Raw genomic sequence first — 12,408 nt, forward strand, 5'->3', positions numbered from 1 at the left:
CAGTCTGGGTGTGGGACAGAATCATGAATGGCAAAGGTACTATTAGTTGTTCATCACAAGAATAAGCTGTTCTTTCTTGATGGAACCTTTCATCTCCGTTATCATTGTAAAACACTGTTTTTGCATTTCCACACTACACTACCAGGAATTGCTATAAAGGGATCTAGAGCTATCCATGTGGGATGCCAATAATCAGATCAATGGACATTAAAATCCTATTTTTTTCCAGTCCTGGGCATTGTTTTGCACTCAACGGCAACAGGAAAAATGTGGCTTGCCAAATTCGCTTAACACAATCACATATCATAGGGAAAATATGGGGGGAATAATCCTGCCACAATAATGACTTGGCAGAGGAATAATAGATATGATCCAAATCGTTCTGAGAACAAGGCTTCTACCAACACTAGACATGCACAATTACAGTCAAGACAGCGCCAAGTAGGAAATATTACACAATTTGCATTTGCTTTAATGTCATATTTAGGGAAGTTATGAGACAATCTGTAAAAAAGGATTGTACTAGGAATATGGTTATGTTTCTAACTCAGTCTTTACTAACTGTGGTGCAGCAAACATGGGCAAAATTCCTCTGTTATCTCACACCCAAAGCTTGTCTTTTAAAAGAGGAAAACTGAATAAAATAATTGTATTTCAATGACATTGCAAGCAGTATATTTACATATGGTAATACTGTTAACCTTTAATGCCCATTAGTTAATAATTTAGTTTGATGAATTGAACTGCTGTCTCAGAAGATGTTCCACACCAATTATACAGAGCTAGCTTAAATGGTGAAATCTGTTTTAGCAATCTTGATAACTATTATTATGTATTTGGGGAAACATGTGGAGTTGGGAGTCAGTGGCCTTCGTGGTTCTGTGTGGGAAAACTGGTCTTGCATCAGTAAGCTCAAACAGAATTGAAAAACATATATTACATTGAAATTGCATCTGATCAATTTAAGTAGCTCCATGGCATTTTCATTTTCAAAATTTTAATTTAAAGATACACACAGAACACAAGAAAATACAATGTCACAAAACACATTTGTTCATTGCCTGATCCCAACTCTACAGTACCTGCAGTGGAACCATCCTTCAAGCAAGACCAAGATCTTAATATGAGCCAAAATGGTCCTTTTGGTTATTTTTCACTGACCAAAATGGAGGTGATCTTGGGTGCTCAGACAATCCTCTGCCCCAAGTTGTTGTTTTTCCTGCCAGTTTCACTTTTAAGTGATTTTGTTCTGGTGTTTCTTTAGTTTTCTCACAAGCCACTTATCACTAAGCGTCATTATCCACAACAGAAATACACATTTTTCTGTTCTATAGCATGCTAATCCACAACAGGCCTTCATTCCTCGAGTTCATTAGGGCATACAGGAGGTAGTATTGTATAATGCTATAGGCCCATGACCCAGAGGGGGTGTTGGCTATTGGAGACACCGTTCTTGAGCAAAGCCCTGTGTTTTGCTCCAATTGCCCAATAGCAGCTATATTCACTAGAGGGTATAGCCGGAAATGGCCTATTGCCTTCCGTCCAGATGGACTCTATTTGCTTAACGGGGACTGCAATAAGCTGAAGCATTATGCTTATGAAGCTTGTGCACATGAAAGAAAGCAGTGATGCGTGTCCTTTGGGCAGCAAAAGGAATAAAATAGTTTGAGACAGAAAGATCCGTGCTGTACTAAAGCCCCCTCTGTGTCTTTATCTGGGAGCTGAGGCTGCCCTCCATCGCCAGGGAGTGAGGGGGCGCAGCGGGCACCCCAGGGGCTGTCAGGGGAAAGGGGCGTGTGCTTCGACGCTGGCAGTGACGCGGCCATGCCCTCCTCGCCCATGCTGTGTGCGAAGGGCAGGACAGGAAGTCATTCTCCACACAATCACAAGCTCCCGGGCTCACAGACAGGCTCAAGTTGTCGTAGATATTTTTACTCTATATGGCTGCTTTGCAGATGTTTCACATAAATTTCTTTTCAGGGGTTTTTTCCCTTCCCGCTTCCCTGCCAAAAGCTCCACTGCGTCTCAGGGCAACTGTTTCAACTTTGTCCCCCCCCTTTTGATATTTCAATATAGGAAATGCCGTGCACTTCAAAAGAAATGAAAACGAAAAAAGAAAACTCCAGAACAGGTGGCTCTTTCCAGGCAGAGATTACTCTGCCTAAAGTAAATAACTCTAGTGAAAAAAATAGTTCCGTCCCACAGAAAAACAATCTTAGAAAGGTTTTCCTGTCCAGTTGCTCCAAAGCCATTTTGGCCTGCTCTCCTCCCTCGATATACAGAACCTTTCCAAACTGGCAGTTAAAAACGCAGACTAGCAGCTGCATGGTCAGGAAACAGCCCCACACTGCACACAGTTACGGTTTTTGTTTTGTACTTAGTATTTTCATCTTTTGTTGCTCAAATGACATATAATCACAGAGCAGTTCTGAGTTCTTAGGAAAAGACCAGAAATCTGTTCTAAGCTCATGCTGATACTCCAGTTCGTGAGCACTCAGACATCTGTGGTCATATTGGTAGTGTGGTCACCCTTCGTGCAGAGATTAGAGTGCTTTCCTCTTTCCTAGTGGAGCCTAGGGAGTCTGTTCTATGGAGTCAGGTTCTTCCCAGCTTGGAGCAGTGCGATTTTAATCTCCAGCCATGAGGTGTCAGTGTGGCACAATGATTATAGTATTACTAAAACTGTTGACTTTAGACCTAATATAAAACAGATGGGAACTTTGCTGTGGGCAACCACCAAATGTAGCAAATTCTCATTACATAGTCTGCAGTTGAGTCTGTTTATTTTCATAAACCTGACCAAAGCTGGCTGGCTGCAGTCTTACCACCAGTTCATAATAATGTACATTTGATGTTTGTTGTCATGCGTAATTCTGTTTGCTGATTGCTAGATGTTCAGCGTCTTTCAAAGTAATGAAAAACAGACGTCATTTTGTTTTGCCTCTTTGAATGATCCGTCTTGCTGAGCAAACCACAAGCCTGTTATTGAAGCCGCTATTGCAAGATCGAGCACAGTGGATGGTATAAATTTGGGATGCAACCTTCAAAACTTTGAGGTTTTCAGGCTGACGGAATTGAGATGGGCAGGACTGGGGCGCGGGGGCAGGGAGGGGGTTCAGGACGTGCAGGTAAATGCAGTGCAAAGCAGGGTCAGTCCAGCGGGCAGTCCGGATTGAAAAAGAGGGGGCCGTGGATTGGCACGGGACACAGGAGATCAGATTGTGCTGCCACTAGCTGCTTCTGATCTAGATGTCTGCTCGCACCTGTTTGCTTGTGGCTGCCATGAGCTGGAAAGCATTGCCCCTGCTTCCATTTCCAACCCCTTGATCCCCAGGCTCAAGCATGGAGGCTTGTTAACGTTCTTGGGTTACTCTTCAAACACAGGACATATCATCGCTCATGTCAAGTCCCTGCTTCCTGGTTTTCATTATAATGTTGTGCTGTTTTTTCACTTTGCCCTTTTCCTATTCAGAAGCTCCATGATATAAAAATTCCATCTTCAAAACCTCCACTCTGAAAGCCTGGACTTGTTGCCCTGAAGCAGTCTCAGAGTCTCATAGTGCTCCTCCCATATAACGTCTGTAACAGGAAATTGAAAAGCCATAAACATCTCATTTTATATAGTTATATCATACAGGTGATATTCCCCAGAACTCTCCCTAGCATTATCAAAATGAATGTGTTGTTTTTGGCATAGTTTGGCAATATGTTGAAGAGTCTTGCATGGCCTGTGGCCCATGGTTTGCCCTCTGTTAGCTGCCTGTGATCTTGATTCCTTGCTGTTAATATGACATTGGAAATAATGCCACGTGCTGGTCTGTCAGTCTGCTCCCTAAGCACCCACGAGAGTGCTGCTGTAGTTTGAGAGAGTACCTCCCTGTGCACTCCAATTAAGAACTGTCAAGTTCCATGTGCTCTGGTGCAGCCATTGCAGCTGCCTTTGTACCACAGGCTGCCTCCATCACAGGGGCTGACAGCTCAGCACGATGATGAGGGACAAAATGAGAACAGAAATGAAAGCCTCCAGGCCGGATCATCTGTTTCGAAATATAGGCCTTCTTTTCGGCAGAATGCACCACAGCGTGGCTATGATCAGATGATTTAATACTGGATACTGGTGCTCAGCAGAAATAGCACAGCATTGAGTGCTGTACATGTGTCACTAAAGTGAGCTACTTTATCTGGCTTAACCTTCTTTGCTTAATAAGCTAAAAACTCTTGGAAGTTTACATTTGCACTGATGTTTGGAGAATTTGAATATCCGGGGTGCCTTTAGTTTGTCCTGGGTGTATTGATTAGGATTAAGACAAGAGTTAGCATGTCTGGTGTCAAGTCAGGGTTGATGTTGTACTACAGAGCTGGAGACACCTGACAGCATCCACTGGCTTAGAAGACACTGCTGCGTGTGGAGGTCTCTGACAGGAACAATTTTATTGCCAGTGAAGGGAATTTGAAAGATAACATTATATAATTTTCAATATTTTTGTACTAATGTTGTATTATTTATTGTAAAAAGCAATGTCATTGCCTTTTTCTTTTTTAAGAGAATGAAACAGTTATTGGACTAATCTCTGCTCAGCCGTGCGTGTTATTGAGGAGGACAGATTGGTGCTGAATGAAGCTGTTAGCTGCAGTTAAGCGGATTTATTTAAAGGTGCTGGAAATCACAAAATAAACACGATAACCACTTCTGTTTCACAGAAATAAAGTGAATATCCGCTGCCAACAGCCACCTCTTTAATACTTCTTTGTTAAGATCAATTTGTTAGGGTTGTGCTCTTTTGAATACGGCTGCATTCAGTTCTTTAAGAACTGAATCTTGAAACTATGAAAATTTTATCATAAAAGAGAATGAAAGTAAAAAGGGAGAGCCACGCTGTAAATGTATTAACGCCTCCACTTCAACTTTGAGTTTGAGTTACTGTGCCTTGTGATCACTTTGACTTTGAAATTGCTGTGCTGTATGTGCAGGGATGATTTTGTAATTGATTGGAGCTATTAAACGGTTTAACTTTAGCACCACATCATTATCACAAGTGAAAGTACTCCCGAAATATTTACGGCGTGACTGTAGTGTGGTACATGGTGCTCTGCAACTATGGCCGACATTTTACCATTGTCTGAAACTAAAGATGGATGTAGAATGACTTGGGTCAGCTTACTGTAATGTCTGTGCTTTATAGTGTCATGTTGCAGAATCAAAACAAAAATGTCACGATCACCAGTGAAACCCAATTCTCAGTGCTCTGTTAATTGGACCTTGCTTGTTTCAGGTTATCCTCAGATATCTAATGGAGATGCCTTCAGGGGGCTCTCTCTGAGGGGGTATCACGTGGGATTGGTCACTTTGCTCTGCTTTCACAATGAGAATGGAGGGTTACTAGGTCTGCAAGGGTCAGTGTTATCTGGCACGGTGGGGGAAGAAAGATTTTCACCCCGTTTCTGACATTTTATGTCATTGGAACACATTTCATACAGCATGAGAATTTTCAGGACCCCTCTGGGTCAACAGTTTAGCTAATTTTTTTCGGGTTATAAACAAAGTCTGCTTTCAATTACTTCTGTGAAATTGCTTTACAGGATCCTATGCATGATTAAATATTCATTATGTTAAACTAGGCAGCATTTCTTTGTATATAAATCCAGATTAAATTTAACTGGCACCCTGCCGGAAGCCACATCAGATGGATTCCTGGTGTAGAAAGAAAAAAGCTGGAAATTTCCTCGGCAGCTTCTTTCTCTCAGCTGTATTTGTTTTTCTTCTCTTGTAAATGACAGCTTGCTGGGGATATTTCTCCCACCTCTTTTATTTGGTCGCTGTGCTCTGGCACATATGGGACCTTCCACTGAAAGGGGGGAGATGCCGGAGTTTTGCGGCGGTCATGGGAAAAACAAACGTGTGCCGGTCTGTCCGACAGCGAAGGGCAACGCGGGCTGATCCGAAACTCCAGCTCTCCAGAGGCAGCCAGAACAGCCCCCCCACTGTGGTCAGAGGGAGGAAAACTGAGGACAGAGATTCCTGTTTAAACAAAGCCAGGCCCTGAAAAATATTTACCCAATGTTTAATTCCAAGCAAAATTTTACTTTGTGATTGAAAAGATTACCTTAAAGACCTCATGGAAAATTAAATTCAAAAGTAATTGAAATTCCTTCTTGGATTCACTAAAGCCATGTTAGCATGAGCCTGTGTTTATTTATTTAGTAAGCATACAAGGGATTAGGTCATGTTGACACAGAAGTTATTCGCTGTATCTTTTGTTCGGGCTCCTGCTGCAGATGGGCAAGGGGGAAGAAATTCAAAGCAGCTGTGTTGTTTCTCTGGGAAAAAAAAACAATAAAAACACCAGAAAGAAACAAAAAAAGGCACACGCAAAAAAAGCACTCCTTCATTTTTTGATGCTGTCAAACAGCCAAGCAATATGTTGAATAATTTGCTACCATGTTTGGTTTTCATAAAGCCAGGCAAGGGTTTGTGCGGTAGCTGTAGCAGGAAGCTCATTCATCACTGCTACATTCTGGCATTGAGAGCTCCAGCCTGTAACCTTGCACTAATCTCAGAGTGTGCAGGGCAGCACTCAGAGAGATACGGCCCGTGACCTTCGCTGACTGATCCAAGAAAGGCTGTTTGAAGAAAGGGAGAGGTCTACTGCAGCCAAATAATTCTCAAGTGCTCCGATATACAGTTCGTTGTGAAACCGAGCCGAGGCCATACCGTCTCAACTTGATATAAGAATAATTTAGCTAAAGTTGGAGATAATGATGAAAGACACTTTTACAGTCATAAATCTAGACAGTTCCCTATTATTTAATCTGATGGGTGTTTCCTAATATTTTGGCCAGTGCATGCATAACACACCTATCCCTGTCGTACTCTTTGGCCACACAGGCCTGACCTGAGAGGGTGGAGTAGCATAATCAAGATCACAGACCTAAGACCTGCCAGAACCTGCCTGAGGTCAGCAGAAACAACAGGGGGAGAGGACTCTGTTCAACTTGGGCTGCATGGAAAGTCTGTGCCAGTCGGCCATTGTAGTGCTTTTCAGAAGATGTTTATTCAAGGCTTTTTCTTATTCAAGTCTAGCACAGAGGTACTCCACAAATGAAAATAACAATACTAGTACTTAATTTCAATTGAAACAGTCGGTCTCTGTAGTTTAAACTCACAGCTAGTTGTAATCAGCTTTACTTCAGCTTCCTGTGTGTTAAGATAGATCAACATTGAGGGACAACAATGACCTGAAAGCCCAACATACATGCAAATAAATGTGTGATGTTAAGAGATGTAATTCTTTTTTGAAAAAGAATAAGTCATATTTTATTTGCAAATAAGGATTTTTTTTTTAATAAAGGGACCAGGATAAGGCAGAATGGATATGATCGAGGCTAACTATGTGATCGTTCAAGAATTATTGGATCAATAAGCTATTAATGAGCAACATGGTCACAGTGACCTCTGTGTTGTAATCTTCCCCTTTACAAAATTAATCTGAGGAAAAAGAAGATGGGCACTACATGTAGGTTTTCTGATACATGAAGCCAAGTTTCAGTAGCCTTGGTTCACAAGAAATATGAAAAAGTTTTACTTTACTGCTCCTATTAAATGTCGGAAGCACATAAAGCACTCTGGAACAGCCCCTGATCCCAGACCCTTGCCATTACTCCATCTTTCAGTCAATCATTCAGGAAGGCCTTTCTCCACAGTGTGCAGTTATGCTGTGTGTGAGTGTTTAATAATTAGTATGGCAACACGAGTAACCACATTGCAGTGAGAGCATACCTAATCAATATACCTTTTATGCTGAACACAATTTTGTCTTTTTTTTGGTCTTATGGAGAAGGTGCAGGGTTATAAGATATGCACAAGAAGCATTACATGCATACATATGTATCTTACAAGGAAAAGCTTTCAGGGTTATAATGTGTTTTAAGAGCAAGTAGTCGCTGTGGATTATGGGAATGTGAATATTAATTAGCTCTGAATTTTCACAACAGCAAAATGCAGAACGATCTTAATTGACTTTATATACACAAAGCAGACTTAGATGTTTATGTCAGCAGCCACGGACAGATGTTTTGCTCTTATTAAGGCTCATCAGCGAGGCATAGCTAACTTTAACCATACTTTAACCAGTGAGACATACTCATACTGTACATACAGTGTTGGCCTAGCATGAAGCAATTTCTTTCAGGAAGTGGAAAAGTCATATGTAATCCTACAGCATGCTGAGAATATTTGTGGTCCGTTTGATGAACACATTTCCTGCCTTCATCCTACCGTATGAAATTAAATTAAGAAAATGTGGCTGACGTTTTATGTTGTGAGCAGGCACTTACCCTTCAGCATGAACACAAACATACCGTTGTGTCCTGCAGCCACCTGCTGCGTCTGTCCCTCACAGTAATCCCCCTCTGACTGTACCTGTACCTCTCAACCAGCATGGCTACCACACCAAGGGTTAAAGCGCCAGCTCGATGGCTGTTCACATTGGATATTAAGAACAATGACAGTACAAGGGGTTTTCCATTATCTGAATTAATCTAATTACACCGGAGAGTTGGGTTACCTTAATGGTGCTTGTACAGTCAATTATCTAAATTGCTCCATTTACAGAACCTGAAAATGTTCAGATGCTGTGAGTGGAACTCATGAGAGGAGCTCAATAAATCCTGATAATTGTCAATGTTAATATACTTGCTAATGAGGGGGGTCTAGGAGAGTAATTGGAGGTTATCATCTGTGGAGATATGAAGGATGTACAGACGGGGAGGTGACTGGTACACACAAAGTGGAGGTTGATCAAGCCCATGCAAACACACACATCGCACACCATAGAGCCCTAGGATATCAGAGAGGTGTCTGCTCTGTGGGGATACAGTGGACAAAAACAACACTGAGTAATTGGGTTTAGGGTGTAGTTTAACCCACTGATGTGGGCTTTGTCTAACTTTGTGACACCTGAAGAAGGCTCCACGGCCGAAACGTTGTGTTCTCTTTCTTCTTTTTTTCAGCATGGAATAAACCTATTACTTGTTCCTTTGCAGCATATGCATGCTGACGCAGCTACCCACCTGAACTACTTTGTCTAACTTTGCTTACTCTGTGTGACTGTGTGCTCATATTAGTCTGTTGGTTAGAACCATGATGGGTGTATTGTATTCATCTCATGCAGGAGCAGAGTATTCAAAGTATAATGTCTTTACTCTCATCTTGTGGCATTGATTCTCCTTGGTACCCAGCTACAGTTAGACAGCACTTCAGCAGCTTAAATAGATTTAGATCCATGTATTATTCTTACAAATCCATCTATGTGTTTTTACTAAAGATTGTATTGTAATGTATCATTTTGTTTTTACTCCTGGTTTAATTCGATGAATATGCTGTTTTTTTACTTGTTATGCACGAGTTGGGTTTATTTATTACTGTTTAATGCTTTGAGTTTTTTAAAAAGATCTTGTGAATGGGAGTAGGGTTTAGGGCCTGGACCTGTACCTGGACGGTCGTGGGTTCGATTCTCAGGTGCTTTTCTGCTGCTGTACCCTGGAGAAAGGGACTCCACTCAGACAGCTGCAGTGTGTAAAATACATGGCTGTGAAAATTGATGTGCATTTACGTTATTTAGGATAAAAGCAGTGGCCAAATAAATTAATCTGTTTATAGTGCTTATAGAAACACAAGCATGACCCCTGTGCATACAGCATGCGTGAGGGAGGCATTAGGTATCTCACTAAGAAAGGTCTCTGCTTTTCATTGAGAAAGAATTTCCTTGACCAGCGAATGGTCTGGTGAAATATGGTGTGAAAAAATGCTTTCTCCCTCAGTGGCTTCACATCCAGCACTCTGAAAAAAAATCTCCTACTACTGTAGTTCAGTTTCAATTTGAAACTGCTGGAGAGTGACTAACATCGAGGCCCTGAGAGAAGGTCAAGGACTGACAGCAGCGAGCAGCCATTAAACTCACTTGTGTAACATATTGAGTGCTCTGCTTTTTGACCATCTAGTGCTCGATGAGCCACACTACAATATAATCACTTGCTCTCAGAGCCTCTCAGTCCTCGTCAAGGGTGTGTGAATATCAGAGGTGTTACAAAACTCCAGGTTCAGAATTCCTGCCGAAAGAGGACACGGGACTCTCATTTGGACAAGAGGAGAATGAGAGTGAAAGAGACTGAGAAATTGTATCTCAACTGACAAAGATGGAGCTGCACTCTGGGCAGGCTGTTAAAGGAGCGCATTTCTGGCAAGGCCATAGACACTTGAACACTTCCATTTCGCAAAGATCAAAGTAACACTTTGCCAAGATGTTGTGCTTTGAACACATTACATGAGCACATCAGACACCAAGGTAAAACACCAGCCTCTCATGGCCAGGTTTTTAGAAGGATGTCTGCCTTGCGAAATCAGCCGTGGCACTGAAACACAGGATGAAAGTGCTTCCGATAGCCAGAGAGTCTTTGTCCAATTTACGATGGTACAGTACTGTATACAAATATATGACCAAAGATATTTATTATGAAATTCTCACTGATGCAAAGGAAAAGTAGTAATTTGTCAAGATATGTAAGTGATGTAATATATATGTGTTTGTTAAGTGCAAATATAATTTTGGTCAGCATGCGGGCTGTAGAGGAACAAAAAGGTTAATTCCATGCTGAAAAACAGAAAAAGCTCAAAGTTTTGTCCTTTCTGCTTTTCAGTGTGGAAGTAACCTTTGCTGGTCCTCAAGTTATATGCAGCCCAGTGATATTAATATCACCTGGCAATAATAAACCCTTTGCTTTTATATTGTGCCCCATTCATATTTTGATTCGAGTCATGAAGCAGCCTGCAGTTGTTAGGAAACAGAAAGGGATGAACTTTGAGCTCTGTTGCTGAGAATGGAGCACAATTCTGGCTGCTGGTGCTTTTGGCAGCTTCAACAAGGTGCATAGCCTGGAGCTCTTGCCCCCCTGCTACACACTAAATACTTCAGAAAATGACACTAGGTGTTTGTATTTATAAAGAATTTCTGGCCTGAGAGCCACTATGGAAAAATAGAGTTCTTTACATGTTGTTTGTCTTCTGTAACAGAACTCTCCTGTTTCTCATGAAGCCTCCTGCACTCAATATTGAATCCCTGGCCCGAGTTTGTTCTGCTCTGTGGTTCCCAGCCGGCAAGGGCAGCCTGCCTGTGTGTACTGAGCACAGGGACGATGCTTAGCCCAGTGTGAAAGCGAGGAGCCAGGATTCCATGTGTTGCCCAGCTCATCGGGTGGCGTCTCACTGTGTCTCATAGGGACGAAAATAAATGCTCCACATTTAAAGTCATGGAAACATCAGCTTCTTTTCTTTATTTAATAATCTCCGTGCCTTTTCTTCCAACACACAGCGCTGAAGAACCAATTCCTCGTTGTTGTAGTTTGACATTTTCCTTTCAGGTGGAATTTGACAGCTCGCTGTTCGTTCTTACATGGCCTTAACCATTAACCAGCAGCCTGTCTGCTGGCGATTGGAAGGGCCTGAAGTGCAGGTGCGGAGTTCAAAGGCTCAGAAATGGATTATTAGAGCTGTGAAAAAAATAATTTCTCTCTTTCACAAAGGTTCTTCTTTTTATTCTGTTGTGGAGGAGATTTCAGATATTTTGTCTTGTACGGTTTGACAGGGAAATTGACTTCACTGCTTTAAAATGTATATTAGGTGCTTGCACAAGGAATATTCATAGTGAGGTTAAAGTTTTTTTGAATTCCACTGCTTTAATTAGTATTCACTAACAATTATAATTGCCATTACTTGCTTCAAAAAAGATTGTCTTTTTAACTTGTTTCTCCAAATAAGCGAGCAAGACTTCAGAAAATTTAATTCTCCTCAACATAATTAACCTGGGGAAGAAAACTAATATAAGTCTATTATATAATTAAATGTGCTGAGATAAAACTAAACTTGATTATGCTTGGGAAAAAAAGATCAGTTCAGCTGAATCTTGGATGAGAACAGAACACCGATTCTTATTGGAGCAAAAGTAATTCACTATTTGAGCTATTAACCTGCACAGCTCACATCAATGCAATTAAACTTGTCGGAGGAACACTGACTTTCTGCTTGAATACACAATGTTAATTAGGGAGTCTGGATTTTTAAAATAAATTATTGCTTTGCTTTATCTGCTGTTTGGGTGAGCAACTCCCATGAAGGCTTGGGATTTTTTTGCTCCTTCTATCGAATGCTAAGGGTAGGGTGTATTTGGGCAATAATGCCGAGCAAACGTACAGCTAATGAGCTCCACCGAGCAACAGCACACAATATCTAGGCATTTAAAATGCAAATTGTAGCATGTTTATACTGGGCATATTAAAACTGGAGCGCCCTGCTATGTGTTCCCTTCAGTAATTTTTATTTACATTTGCAATTATTTTCCACTATCTTGCCCTTTC

The sequence above is a fragment of the Lepisosteus oculatus genome, chromosome 5 (genome assembly GCF_040954835.1).
Source record: "Lepisosteus oculatus isolate fLepOcu1 chromosome 5, fLepOcu1.hap2, whole genome shotgun sequence".
Lineage (NCBI taxonomy): Eukaryota > Metazoa > Chordata > Actinopteri > Semionotiformes > Lepisosteidae > Lepisosteus > Lepisosteus oculatus.